Below are 14,052 nucleotides of genomic sequence, written 5' to 3' on the forward strand. Positions count from 1 at the left end.
GGTATTGCTGGAAAAAGAACGTTAAAGTCGGGGGGAAAAAAGATCAAAAAGTGATATGTTTTTAAAGCTTCTCTGACTGGGAGCACTGAAATCTCAATTAGCATACTGCACTACAAATAGTTTGTTGAACCTGTAACTGCAGCCTATTTTTTTTTAACACTTCTTTGCCTCTTTCCTGTGACGCCCTCCCAGCTCTGCAGAAAAGTAGCAGCTTATTAGCAGACGTGTCAAATTTCCAATGGAGTTAAGAGCTACACTAGAGCAGATCATTGAAAAGAGAGAATGCCCCATCTGCATTTTCCTGCTCTACACCTCCAAGAACAACAGCCAGCATCATAAAGGATTTTATTGCTGACAATAAAACGAATTAGGTCAAATTTGCAACAATGAATCTAAATTATCACAAGACACCTTAACTTAGTGAGATATTCTATCATTTTCATTCCAGCATTATCCAAATGTCAGCTGGGAACACTTCTGATACAAAGCAGATGAACACACCCTGAGACTCTGTGAAGGAGGAAGGGCTTGGCATTTCCACACACAGTACTGGAGCTGTTACATGAAGCAACTGGACCAGCGGGAGACCATCAGATCTGCCCGGCGCAATCAGACTGGGCTTTATTTTATGACGCAGGAGGCACTGCATGCTCAGTGTAATCACCCAACATTTGTATTTCCCCACCCTGAGATCTTCACTCGGCTGGCTGGAACACAGCAAACGCAGATGGAGGTGAAGCTCTGAGCTTATTTTTGAGATGATTGTTATGTTGCTGTGTGCCTTCAGATGGACATATGCTTTATGGATCGTGGCATTATTGCTGTCTTTATGGACACCAATAACACCAGTGCGCACATTGCAGACAGGGCATCTTCAGTCCAGGCGCCTGAAAAGTTACCTTTTATTATTATGTGGTGGGCTTTTACTAGGTTGGAAATGAGTGCAGCATTATTTGTGGCAGGGAGAGGTGTTTTTCAAAATGAGACTTTTTCTTTTTGTGACTCCCATTCCCAACAGAAGCATGCCAATTACCATGAAATCATCACCCATTTCACAATTTTCCCCTCTGTTAGTTCAAACTTGTTGTTTTTATTCTCAGACTTCACTCTCTGCATCTTTCTGTCACACTTTCTTATTTATCTTCAGAGAGCTTTTGCCGACATGCGTGATTTATTTACCTTTTTAAATTAGGGCAGTTTGTGAAATGTAAATGGTATTTGAGTCCACAGAGTGACTGGCTGGTCACAGTTGAATACATTTCAAGCCCACGTTTCTTCATGCATGTCTGTAATTGAGAGTGACTAAAAATGACTGCAGTGGGTTTTCTAGAAAGGGGAACAAGTAGGCCCTGACTAATGTGAAAGTCTCACCTCACACCCTTTTCTTCCTCATTTTGGCTTTACCAAACATGTGAAGCACTGTAACTTTTAGCCTACTTTGTCACAAGCAAGCTCTAATAAGGGTCCACTAAACTTTCTTTCTCCAAGACTACTAAACTTCAACTACTAAATTTCTCCTAAACTTGTGTTTGAAGCTGAGGACTGCAGAGTTATGGGAAGTTCATAAAAAGTTCACAGAAACATAGAACTCCCTATGACATCGTGTTGCAAGGAGATTGGTGCGTATATTTACAGTTAACCAAACCATGACGGATAACCTGAATCATTGAACCGAAATCTTCTGCTGCTCTTTACAAACCACAGCTTATTTTACTTTAGAGTTAAGCATTTTGTGGTTGGAACTAAAAGGTTTCAATCTCCATGATGCATCGAGTTTTGTCTTTTTTGTTTCTTCAATTTTCACACTCACATTTATTCTTGATTTCTGTTGTTTCTAGCTGTTTGATAGCTTGTTGTTGCACTGTAAAGCTGAGTGTAACATTTGCATTTGTGGTTAATATTCCAGTTCTCCAACAAATACAATTTTGATTATTTGATGGTGGTAAACTGACAAGATGACACGATTTGTGATGATCACATTAAAACAATATTTGTATGTGCATCCAAACTCTTCTTAAAGTTCTATTTTTTATGTTTTATATTTTTCACATTTCAAACATTTGTGTGGGATACATATTATACACTCTTACTGATGCTATCTATAGTCTCCTAATTGCAGCAGTCTTTGCTCGTTTTAAATTTCGCAGATTATTTTGAGGCAGTTTCTAAATCTTTCCCCCACCTAGAATATAAATACTTCATGAGGAGCTTGTTTCCCCCTCAAGGTCATGTTGTGCAATTCCAATTTGACTAGTGTTGACATCCGCCCCAGTCTAAACTAAAATGCACCTCTTTGCCGCAAAACAGAGATTGTACTGTTGCACTTGTGAATGAAAAAGCAGAATCATTGGCTGAGTAGTTTATTTGTGTTTGTGGCGACTTGGTAACTGAATGGCTGTCATTTTTCTCTTCAATGTTGACCTTTGAACTTAATAATTCTTTTGACTGTACAGTGTTTGGCTAGAACATGTTTAAAAAATTTAAACCTCCTTTACGCTTTCCCCTGATAAAATGCTCAAAAGATTTGAAATATTGTTTATGATTTTATTATTTCAACTTCCAGTCCAGAGTTGTGGTTTCTTCTCATTTCTCTTTTTGTTTGTGTTTTCTTACACTGAGTGACAAGGAGGAGGAGACGCATCAGTGGATTATTTTAGATCTGGGACTCAGATAATGTGTACAATTGTTAAGTTATCTTTACTGATGACTTCATCTGTTCCAATGATCGAATCTCCCGGTATTGTTGACTCACGTCAAAGACGCACTCCGATGAAAATTGTGTTTTAAATATTTTTAACATGTTCTCGTGGCAATTTTTCTCAAGATGGAGGCCATATATAAAGAAAAATTGGCTCAAAATCCCATTTCCTTAGTATTTCATTAGTCAAGCCATGGTGAATCAGAAGAAGATGAAAGAACTCTGTTTGAAAAAACTGTACGGGTGGATAGCTCCAATATGACTCACCCTTTTTTGCACCACGAATATTGGGTTGAGGGCATGAGGGTCTGTAGGCTAGCGAGAGAGCATGTAAATGGAGAGCTCCCAGTAACAGGGTTGGGTAGGGGACTGGAGTTACATTGCAGCAACAGTCTGAGGTGATTTTCTGATTAACTCCTGCTGCTCTGCAGAAACTATGTCCTAGAAAAAGACACAGTTTTTTATTTTGTCTAGAAATGACAATCATAATTAAAATACCACTGGGAGTCATTTTAAAATAGATCAAAAGATGATCGAAGTGGTACTATTTGTAAAACTAATATTAAAACATTGTTAATTCTTGGAACACTGTGATGTTTAATCTTGGTGACATGTCCAAATCAGATGTGGGTTTGTTGTTACTCAATCATCCATATGCATCTTATTTATGTTTTTGGTGGAGCTAAGCTTTTACAAAAAGCTATTTAGAAAAAAGTCAAAGAAAAATACCGGTACTTTTAGGAAATTTAAAGTCTGCCACCATTTCTCTTTCTCTTTTAAACCTGAAAGGACAGATTGTGGCAGTAAGTTAAATGTCTCCAAAGAATATTATTGTAAAGTAAGGTAGTATAAATGTAGTTTGATCCAAATTTGGCCTTTGAAGCTACCTTTGATGTAAAAGCATGAAGGACCTAAACATGGAAGAGCCTACACTTGGGCCATGGGGGATTTACTGATGACGAGCCGAGTGGAGATGAGGGAAGTGTAAGAGAAGTCATTTGTCCCTTTCTGTCCTTGGAGAACTGTTATATTTTCATCTGACAGCACAGAGACCTCCAGCCTGGCTCTGATTTCACATCCTGTTTGAAATGTACTCTGCATCCTCTTCATCCCCATCAATACAGCATGTCAGCAGGATTCAGGACAAATCAATGTGTGCCTTTACTCGAGAACGTCTTTGATAAGGCGAAGGCAGTCGGAAACTTTTTTAGACAGATCACATGGTGTATTCCATTACGCAAACTCACGCAACTTTTACCTCGATGCATTTGTAAAAGCAGAAATCTGCAAGACACCCAGTCTATACTTTTTCTTGGCAATCCAACAAAAACTGACGTTTAAATTGTGTTTGCTCAAGAATGACCCTTAACAACAAAACAACCGCTCTCGCAGAGTCAGACTCTCAGCTCCAAGCCTCCAACCTGTTAATTATTTAGCCCAGCAGTTTCAAATCCCTTTATTGCAGGTTCTGAGCTGGATTTCATTTTTCCACATCCTGCTGCACCCCGCATTCCCCTGTGGGCTGCTGCTCAAGCTGTGTCTTGTTAATCCAATTAAATCATAATTTTTCTTCTTTCTATTCCAAAGCTCTCCTAAGTGATGTTATGTATTTTCTTTGATTTATTCATTCATATTCTTCCCTGTGTGTAACTGATCTCTGATACAACACTTTCTCACTCTTGTTGTTCAATTGTTATTAAAACCGATAAAATGATGGATTTTGATGTGTGGCCATGCTTGTGATGGTGTGAAGCATAGCTTCTCCTCTAACATTTAAAAGTTAATAATGGCTGCTAAAACAAGTTTATGCTGACATTACTGAGCTAAGAAACAAGATAATTCTGTGCCTTATTGGTTTGCTGACGTATCAATCAATCAAATCTGGTTACGCAGGTGACAAGGTCCACTAAAGCCACTCAAAAGTTAGGATTTAGACATTTTACTCCAAGTAAAATGCATTTTGGAACAAATTTTGCTGCACTATCAGAGGAAATAAAACCATGAATTTTGAAAACAGAAACAGCGCGCCATGCTCTCCAACATTGCGTATCCTGAAACCTATTCCTATAAACTTCTTGCCTTTTTTTAAATATAAAACTTCTTCGATAAGGATGGTGTTTCTTTAATTTGGCTTATTTTCAGCTGAGTTTTCTTGTTTCTTGTCATGTTCCGTTTTCCGCTTTTGTGTTTTCCTGTCACTGTCACACCAGGTTCCAGCCTCTTATTATCCACAGCTGTCTTCATTTAACCCCTTGTGTTATCTTAGATGACCCCACCCTTGCATTGACGTGTTCTCCCTACCATGACAAAGGTGGATAAAGGTGGAAAGATTTCATGTAATCCATGGACACCAGTGAAGATCACAAATCATTGAAGAAAAAGGTTCAGAGCACTGTCTAGTGGGTCCAGATGACCCAACTCCCAACGTTAAAGTGCCTAGGATAGCACAAGGGTTAAATTAATCACTCTCAATTAATTTAAGCGTCTGCTTTTCAGATAAGCTGCTTTGTCAACCTTTTTGTTTATAGTTTTGTCCCACTTTGAGTTTGTTAAAAGTTTTCACTACATGCCTAATCTCCTGCATGTTTGACTCCTTTGCTCCAGGTTTTTGACATTTTCAAAACCAAAACATGATTTTAGAACTGAAGTACATCCTATGTGCATTAGAAGGAAGTAAATAAAATCCATCTCAAATGTTAAAATGTTAACATCAAACAAAAACGGTGAGTAGTAATAGAGCTATCCAATCGTACAGCTTTGTCAGATGTCTGTAAATGAAGACATGCACGGATCTAGTCGTCTACAAGTGGATGCATCAGAATGGAGTGGAGGAGGGAGCCTGTTCCTTGTTGTCGTAGGTTCAATGTCACAGCTAGAAGCTTTTTACAAACAGCATTTCTTGGTCTGCTCCTGATTCACAATGATTTGAATAAAGAAATGCTCAAAAATACAATTTTTTTTCATGTCCTCAGAGGATAAAATGCAACAAGAACCTGTTAAAAACACCAAAAGCCCAGCTATCATAGGAGTGGGTCTTTAAACTGACGACACCATAAGTATGCCTTTTTGTTATTTAAATAAAGTTTCATAGGTGATCTAAAATCCAGACAGGCCAGTTTAGTACCATTCATAACAAGCAAGGTACTGTTATTTGAATGATAAAAGGACATAACCTGATGAGCACATCATTTGGGTGGCAGCATATGCTAATTCAAACCATCTGTTTTGCTCAGCATTAATGATGCATTCGGAGACGCACAGTTTGCCACTGCCATGTGAATAAATGTGCCCTGAAACTTTCACAGATTTGAGCTTTTTAGCTCAGTGCTAATGATAAGACGGATGCTCCATTTCCATTATCTCCATGAGAACATTCCCACATGTTAATTTATGAGCCCACAAGACACTTTCTAACTAACCCCAGTCCATTTGATTTTAATGGGCCTCAGCTCAAAAAAGCAGCCACATGAGTGCTCATATGTAGACATTCTGGCATAGGTTTGTGATCTGTTTACTGAAATGTTCCTTAGTGTTTACCATCATGTGTACCACGCAAGCAATTTCCTTATTTCTATTTTTCCCTGAAGATATTTCTCTACATGGAGATAATGTAAAAGCCAAACTACTTGTAATTTGTGTTTTTGAAGCACATAAACAAATTACATTTAGGAGTCATTCTCGTTACCTTTCCCAACCTCCAGAGATCCGTCTTTTTAATCATGTTTACTGACATGCAACCGGCTACTCGATTTAGATTTGCCATTACGTTTCTTTCCCTTTCATCATTCTCTTTTATTTTCTTTGCCCCTGTTTAAACTTTTACTGGGATGTAATGCATTAACATCTCGTACTAAGTGGTATTTGGAAGAAAGTTTGGGGTTTTAATGAGATACAAGGGAAATCGCTGTTGTGGCCACATAAAAGTGACCTAATTAAATATTAAAACATCTTCATTTTTCTGTGCGTGGGCAAGAATGTTCATTTATGTATCAGCGATGATGGTGAAGAAGGAGGGGAAGAAAGAGCCCCCCAGATGCCAAGGCAAATCCAGCTCTTGGTAGTTTTCTGGCTTAATGCTGTAAAATTAGTGTCAAAATAGTAAGTGTGGAGAGTCATAAATTTATTTTCGCAGGTAAGTAGAGTCTTAATGCCTTTCTGTCTCCAGTCGTAGACAACAATAATCAGCAGACGTGGGTGTTTAAAAAGTCATTTTCAGATTTACTCTTCCATTTATTGGATTACGAGCTTCAAAGCGGTTTATTCCCCTTTTAAACTTCTGTTTTGTATATACATATATTCAGCTGATGGCACAGTCAGCACTAATTTCAATTTCAAACTAGAAATGAATTAGAATTAATATGTTTTTAATGAAGTTATTAGCATTTCTCATGGAAGAGACCTGTTGGCACCTTCAATTAAAGCGCCTCATTTGTCATGCGATTTCATTTTCTCACTGCTGCGACATTTTCTGCTGGGGAAACAATTGTGAGTCACACACTATGTGAAATCTGATTTAAAGGAAACTCACTGCCTCCACAGTCAAACCTGAGGGATAAAAATGTCCCAAAGTTCAAATTAGACCCGTGTTTGCTTTAATAATTTGTTCCTCCAGTCGGAGGCTTAAATTCACAGCTCGAACAATTGCAGCTGGGTTATATTCTTGTTCCAAACCTCCAACCCCGAGGATCAAGCAGGAGGAGAAAAAGGCTGGATTTTCTTTTGACTGGAACAAATATAAGCCTTGTCCTAAAAATAGCTCTCGGTAAGAGCACAGGAGATATTTAATTTTTTTCTTTGAAGAGTTCTCCACTATTGGGCAGTTTAGGGGCTAATCCCAAAGTTGAAGTCACAGTTTTCCTTCTTCCACAACATTTTCATCAGCCCATTATCTTATAACAAAATGCATCAATTAGTTTGCAGTATCTACAATTCAAAGACCCCACTTTAATCATCTTTTGATCTATTGTGAAAGCATTCCCAGAGGTTTTTTTTATTATGATTTTCGTTTTTTGGCCAAAATCAAAAACCTGTGTTGTTTTTTAGGACATAGTTTCTGCCTAGCAGCAAGCTTTCTGTTCATCAGGTCTCCTGCTGTCTCAGAGCACCTAGCACCCTACTCTAACAATAGAAGTGAAACAAAAATGATGAGCATTATTGGAACTATCCAGCCATGCGGTTTTGAACCAGACGCCAGATCAGACGAGGAAAACAAAGACGTATCTGAATCTATTTTTCCGCATTTGAGTAGTATAGAGCAGAGAGCTTGTGGCCCAATAATTGTATTTTTTAATACAACAAATACAATCTTTAAACAACTGTATTTTTTCGTCTACTCCTGATTTACAACAATTTGAAAAAAGAAATACTCAGAAACGCAATTTTGAGCTTAATTTTTCTTTAAATATGTCCTCTATCATCAGAGATAGGCCATAAGGAAATATTAAAAGCATCACGAACAGCTGGTCTTTTAAACACTTTTAATGTATTCAAATGACTCCTTCCCCTTAAATTTTAGACAGTTACTCTGAGAATTACCTGCCATTGTTCATCACTGGACGTATCAAAACTTTATACAAGATCACATAAAAATATAGATAAATTGAAGAGTAAAAAAATATAGAACATAGGAAAAAAATAAAGGTCATTTTTAAAAAAATATAGATATTTTTAAAAATATAGATATTTTTTTAATGATGAGCTGAAATGATCACTCAGAGCAAAGAGGAGGGCCTGGAAAGAATCTGCCTTTGACTAATACTTGACCTACACCTCTGTGCAGCGATAAACAGCCAAATTGCAGGCACAGATGACTACTGCTTGTTGTGCACTCCACACCTCCTCCCCCCGCAGCCTTTAAATATTTGCATTGCAGTGTCTGTGACCAGAAGGGTAGCTGATTTCCCAACACGAATTTGTACACATACCAGCAATGAATCTTCTTGTAAACAAAGAGATTGCATGAGTCTGGGTCAGTAACTTCCTTTCCAATGGCTGCAAAGTTGCACGGCTTCATCGTTTCCTCTCACCTGGTATTATTGGCTGTGGGCAGTATTGGCTGCCAGTTGTTCCTTTTCACAGAATTGCTGTTATCATTGATTTTTTTGCAGTCTTCCTGTTGGGATGACTGTTCCTCTTAAAGTGAAAGAAAATCACATTCCCACTTAGAAATACCCTGCTGTCTAAAAGCACAATAGAGGATTGGGTGAAGAAATATTACATGGTGAACTCCTAATGAATGTAAGACAACATCATTACTGCTTTAGAGGGACGGCCCGTGTTTCTGAAGACATCCCAGAATTGTCGCATGCTGGAGAATGATGAAACACAGTTGGAAAATTTGAGACGAAGCAGCTGGAAGGTTGTTTAACAAGATTACTGAGGAGGTAGGATGTCTGGCAAGGAGCTGATAACAAGACCTTAATGTCACCACCAGCCACTGAGGTGTAAACTATTTAAAGCAAGTGACCTGAAACTCCTCCTAAAAGATTTGTTGAGTGCTCTCACTCAATAAGATTCAGTCTGGAAGTGCAACAAATCCCACCTTAAAAGGACTGTCTTTAATCTTGTGGTCATCTTCTGGCTTTGTGATGAAGAGTCCTGCTTTTAAGAGATTACACATAACACATGGTAACGGAGGATTGCAGAGAAATGTACCGTGTACCACTTGCTGTTCCTTTTCCTCTTTTAACTTGTGACAAATCAGTGACAGAACACTGCAGGACGTTTTAAAGCCCCCTGTCTTCATCTGAAATAATTGAACACCTTGTTCCACGCAATCCTTGCTGAAATGGATGGAAAGAAGTCGATTTTGCAACGTGAGAAGATGATTGGCCGCTGCAGGATGGGGGTGGAAGAAGATCGGTGTTTATTTGACAGGTCTGGATGTGGGTGAGGACAAAGCACACATGCCTCCCCCATAAGCCCCTTTTCCTAAAGCCCACATTTTGTTGTTTGTTGCATAAATCGCACACAGCAAATGCACATTTCTGCGTGTACAGCCAATACATTTTTCAAAAAGAAGACCCCTTATATGGAATGAGATGAATGAAAATCAGCTTTCCTTTAAATCTTCATCTCCTCCTCTTAAATACCTTTTGTCTTATTAGCTTTGTACCCATCCCAAAGCAGAGCATTCATCCCTGCCTTTTTTCATTTCATCAGAATTAACTGGACTGCCATTTACTTGGAAAATCCAGCTGCTGCCGTCCCTGCTCCATCTTGCAAATACTCCAGCATACATCAGAGAGAACTATATTTGGCATTTGGGCACATAATAAATATTAGACACAGTCTGTATTTGGATGAATGGCTGCTTCCACACACACACAAGTAAACAAATACACCTTTTTATGTTTACAAGGTGTTGCTAAAATGCTTTTATGACAACCTATAACCTAAAAGAACCAGCATTCATTGTACATGCATGTTGGAGTGATGAAAGGTCTCATTTGCCAAATAAATGAATGATTTTTCAAAATATTCAAACAAATCGGAACCAGAACGAAGTCAGCCTGTTGCTACTTAAAGATTTTCATGAAAATCCTATGAACACATGTTTTTTTATTTACTTTTTTCAATTTTATGCTTTACTGACGCAGCCTGATTTGATCATTATTCTATATGTGTTTGGAGTATTTACTGCCTAACAACAAAGGTTTCAAAAACGATGTGACATCTTCATTCACCCCCCTGAACGTGTCAAAACATGTCCACAAAATTTCATTTGAATGAAATACAGTCTTTAGGACTCCCGTCCTTTATCTCTCTCCTAGAAAATGTAATCTCCTATGAAAACAGCGTCCGTTTCTTAAAAGCACTGCAAGAGAGGAGAGAGATATGGATTCACAATAAACATTTTGAGTCCTTTAGTTCCATTTATGATGTCAAATTAACCTTAGTCTCACTTTAGAACGACAAACAAATTCCCATCCGCTTCCATCTCCAATTTGCAGAAACGTGGGACTCCTTTCTCACAAACCTGCTATTAATGCCGTCGTGGAGCAGTTTTATTTCATATGTGTTACTTCATATTGCTGCCAACATCCAGCAAATACTCAAAGGTATTTTCCCTGTAACTAATTCAACACCACTGTGCAAAGCAGAGGAGCTTGTTCTATTAGCACCTTGATGAGTGCAGCTGATGCTTTTGCAGAAGGTTACATGCGTTTCTTTCTTAGTGTTGTCTATCTATCTATCTATCTATCTATCTATCTATCTATCTATCTATCTATCTATCTATCTATCTATCTATCTATCTATCTATCTATCTATCTATCTATCTATCTATCTATCTATCTATCTATCTATCTATCTATCTATCTATCTATCTATCTATCTATCTATCTATCTATCTATCTATCTATCTATCTATCTATCTATCTATGTATCTATCTATCTATCTATCTATCTATCTATCTATCTATCTATCTATCTATCTATCTATCTATCTATCTATCTATCTATCTATCTATCTATCTATCTATCTATCTATCTATCTATCTATCTATCTATCTATCTATCTATCTATCTATCTATCTATCTATCTATCTATCTATCTATCTATCTATCTATCTATCTATCTATCTATCTATCTATCTATCTATCTATCTATCTATCTATCTATCTATCTATCATACTTCCTTACTTGTTATTTCAAGCAATACTTTCCTAACTGATTACTGTATTTAGATTCATTCATTAATTCATTCATTTTCTTAACCGTTTTCCGTTTTTCCCTTTTGGGGTCACGGGGCTGCCAGAGCCTATCCCGGCCACTTGTGGGCGAACGCAGGGGACAACCTGGACAGCTCGCCAGTCTGTCGCAGGGTAGAATGTCCACAAACACACACCCATTCACTCTCACACCTAGGGACAATTTAGAGTTGCCAATTAACCTATGATTGATGATTGATGATGATTGATGATATGACCTGTATTTAAATATTAAAGCAAAATGTCCCAAAAAAGAGTTCAACATGTTTTCTTATCTGAACTCCAGATCAAATGGGAGGTGCTGGAGTTTGAGGATGACCTTGTCTTGCCCTCTCATACTTGACAGGAGATGCACAAGGAAAGAACCAGAGAAAATGACATCTCAGCGCAGACAGGGCCTGACATCCACAAAACAAGACAAAGGCTGTGAAATTGTCACAAGAAGTAGTCAGCGAGAAATAGTCCGTTCAACAAAAGACACCAGCCTCTGGAAGAAGCCAACTATCCTGGCAACGTCATCTGTGGGAAGGGAGGTCTTCGTGTGTGACGGCAGGAGCAGTTCTTTCCACTCTGAAGGTTTGGAGGTCACAGAAAGAATTCCAAGGTAAGGTTCATTATGTCTCATTGACTCACAGATATGGAGAGTAATAGAGAGGGTCAAAAAAGAAAGGGAGGAGGCAAACTGTGAAATAAGCAGACTTCTACTTTTGCAGAATCATCTGAATGCATAAACAGAGCTATCAATTTTGACTTGTGGGAGGAAACTAACCAAGTCACTGTGGAGAAAGAGATTTTGGAGAGGTGGTGATGGTCACATCCACTGACTGTCTATTGGAACTGGACTGAGAGAGTATGACATCACCTATAGAAAACAACTTATTTCTGGGTCCAGTTACATGGAATCCATTTAGTCGCCATTTTTTAGTGTGGTGACATCACCATGTTGGAACCTGACGTCACCAGTAAAGCAGTGATTGGTCCATTTCAACATTTCAATGTCAACCACTCTCGCCAATCAGGATTGAGCTCGTTGGAAGGCCACACCCTTATCACTTGAAAGCAGGATCAGGAGAATCTGTCAATCAAATGTCTTGAAGGTTTGATGTGAGACCACGAACTTTTATTGAGGCATCTGATTGGCCAGTCTAAAACTTGAATAATTTGCACTACAGAAAAAAACATGGAAAGAAAATTGAAATTAGCAAGAACATGTTGAAAAAAATGTAGTAGAGCAATGGTTAATCTTACATACAAAATAACTGAGTAGTAGCTGTTTATTTCTCAATATAAGTTTATGGGATTTTGGCTTCTTGGAACCAGCAGGTTCTTCGTATTTGGAAAGCCAGGGGAAGGGCCACACAATCCAGTTACTCTGTTAATGGTTACATCTCTTTCGAGGTCACCTCTAGCATCATCAGAACTTCTCTCATAGAAACCCAGGGGGAAAGAGAAGATGTGGATACAGTTCTGTTTGCCTGCATTCAACTGGAAAATTAATTAAATGCTTTTTGAGACTTTAACCCTGGGGAAACCACAGGGGGGAACAAATAAAAAAATACAAATCTTATTTTATTTATTTTTATTTTCATTTCCATTGTTATTACCCGGCCGGAAATGTCAAGTTAACTTTTAACTTTAAAAGCCCAGAAGAAATGTGTTAGTGGGTTCTCCAGGGTTTAAAATGACTTATACTAATGTAAGAAAACCCGGAAATATCTACTATCTTTTATTTTGAATTATCGACTCAAAAAATATTGGTTTTCCCGTTAGTGGAAGTATTACGGTAGGAACATTTGCGGCTGCGTCGCACAACGGGCGCCTGTTTTTACGGTAGCACATTGTTCACTACTCCCGGGTCTGCCGCGCGGAGCTCTGTGATGAGCCTGCCCATTACCGCTGCGCCCACTCCCGGGAACCACGGCTAATATTCCGCTCTGAAGCCAAACTCTGGACACCGCGCCGCTTCCCGCCGTAAGTTTTGACACAAACCCTTTGCTTCCACCACAGACTCGCTCACGAACGACACTTCTACTTTACTAGGCTCCGTTTTTTTCTTGCTTTAGGATGTCAAACGTCTGTTGGAGTTAATTATTCACGGCTGGCTGAAATATAACTCAATGAGCGCGCGCGCGGGGGAGAAGCTTTCTGATGCCGCGCTGTGCGGGGCGCTGAAGTTATTACTTGAAACATAACTGGTTGGTGTTTTATTTTCTTTTTTAAGCACAAATAACAGTGATGCGGTGAGGTTGAGCTCGGTCCAAACGTGCCTTTTTATAATTGTCTCTCAAAGCAACCGCTTATTTTCTCTGTTCAAAAACGACTCTTCATTTTATGAGTCAGTGTGTTTTCTGACCATTTCCACCTTTAAAAAATAATTAGAATATTTGTAGTTTATCCGAACAATTTAGTATCATTTCAAAAATTCTAAGACGTCACTACACTTAAAAAATATGTAGGGTTTGTGCTTTTATTCCTGAAAAAAAGAGAATGATCTGTCTCTGTACACTTTTCCGTTCTGATAAAGTAGCCTTGCTAAAATCCAGTAGGTGTTGTAACGTCTGTTCAGTCCTGCGAGGGATAAATCATTTATCTCATTGACCCATGTGGTTTGTCAGGACTTGTCTAAGTGTTCAGCAATTCTC

The 14,052-nt window shown here is 38.5% G+C and overlaps 2 protein-coding genes across 4 annotated transcripts in view; both read left to right on the top strand.

Annotated features, from left to right (window-relative positions):
- Nucleotides 1-14,052, top strand: part of cd82b (CD82 molecule b) — a 156,181-nt gene that overhangs the window by 63,661 nt on the left and 78,468 nt on the right. The window lies entirely within an intron of this gene.
- Nucleotides 12,840-14,052, top strand: part of tp53i11b (tumor protein p53 inducible protein 11b) — a 57,824-nt gene continuing 56,611 nt past the window's right edge. The window contains exons 1-2 of one of the 3 annotated variants that reach the window (XM_020703927.3): nucleotides 13,219-13,381; nucleotides 13,474-13,605. The gene's annotated coding sequence lies outside the window, so the exon portion shown is untranslated. Of the gene's footprint in view, nucleotides 13,382-13,473; nucleotides 13,606-14,052 lie in introns of all 3 variants that reach the window. The other 2 variants (XM_004069551.5, XM_078948571.1) reach the window with 2 other exon arrangements.

The sequence above is a fragment of the Oryzias latipes genome, chromosome 6 (assembly GCF_053564925.1).
Source record: "Oryzias latipes strain Hd-rR chromosome 6, Olatipes_Hd-rR_3.1".
NCBI classification, from domain to species: domain Eukaryota; kingdom Metazoa; phylum Chordata; class Actinopteri; order Beloniformes; family Adrianichthyidae; genus Oryzias; species Oryzias latipes.